The sequence below is a fragment of the Plasmopara halstedii genome, assembly GCF_900000015.1.
Source record: "Plasmopara halstedii genome assembly, contig: Scaffold_1343, whole genome shotgun sequence".
Classification (NCBI taxonomy): Eukaryota; Oomycota; class Peronosporomycetes; order Peronosporales; family Peronosporaceae; genus Plasmopara; species Plasmopara halstedii.
In genome coordinates, this window is record NW_020188258.1 from 137585 (window position 1) to 138328 (window position 744).

Sequence of the window (744 nt, forward strand, 5' to 3'; positions counted from 1 at the left end):
GCACGCATACACACGACAGTGTTTTGTCTGTGGAGACACGCGTCACCTTCGGAATGGTTGCCCCCTGCGCAAGGCGCGTAAAGGTTATTCTAACCATCGCCCCAATGTCTACCAGTCTGGTTTGTCGCGGGGAAACGACACCACCCAGTAGGCGTGGGGCGACCTATTGGGAAAGAGCTGAGTTCTGTTCAATATCGGGGAGGTATAGGTCAGCAGAACCCAGTCCCGACGAGCTCCGCGCTCTTGCACACGGAACGTGTATGCAAATCGGGCTTGGTGGTCGTGGAAGCGACCGTAAAGGGCCTCGAAAAGCCACGGAATATCCTCATTGATTCCAGGGCATTGGGCAATTATGCTCGATGCTCCACGATGGTAGGAAGTCAGCTGTATGCTGAGGCGCTGAAAGCACGGTTGGGTGACACCGTCATTATTCGCCTAGCGATGAGGACACGTGTCACTGTCCCGAAGGTCCCTGTGGACCTCGGAGTCAACTTCCTTGACTCTGATAGCGCGGAACGCTGTCTAGTTTTAAATTTGGATGCAAGGTATGACCACATCCTAGGAATGGCATGGTTGGAACACCATGAGCCATGGGTTGATTGGATGTCAACGACATTGTGCGCTACGCGCACGTCTCCTGGTGGAGCTGTGGCGAGTCATGAACCTACCTCTGCTAGGGGACAAAAGCGCTATTGGCGAGAGCACTGGACCGAGGTGGTCAACGTGCTAGACATTGGATTGTCC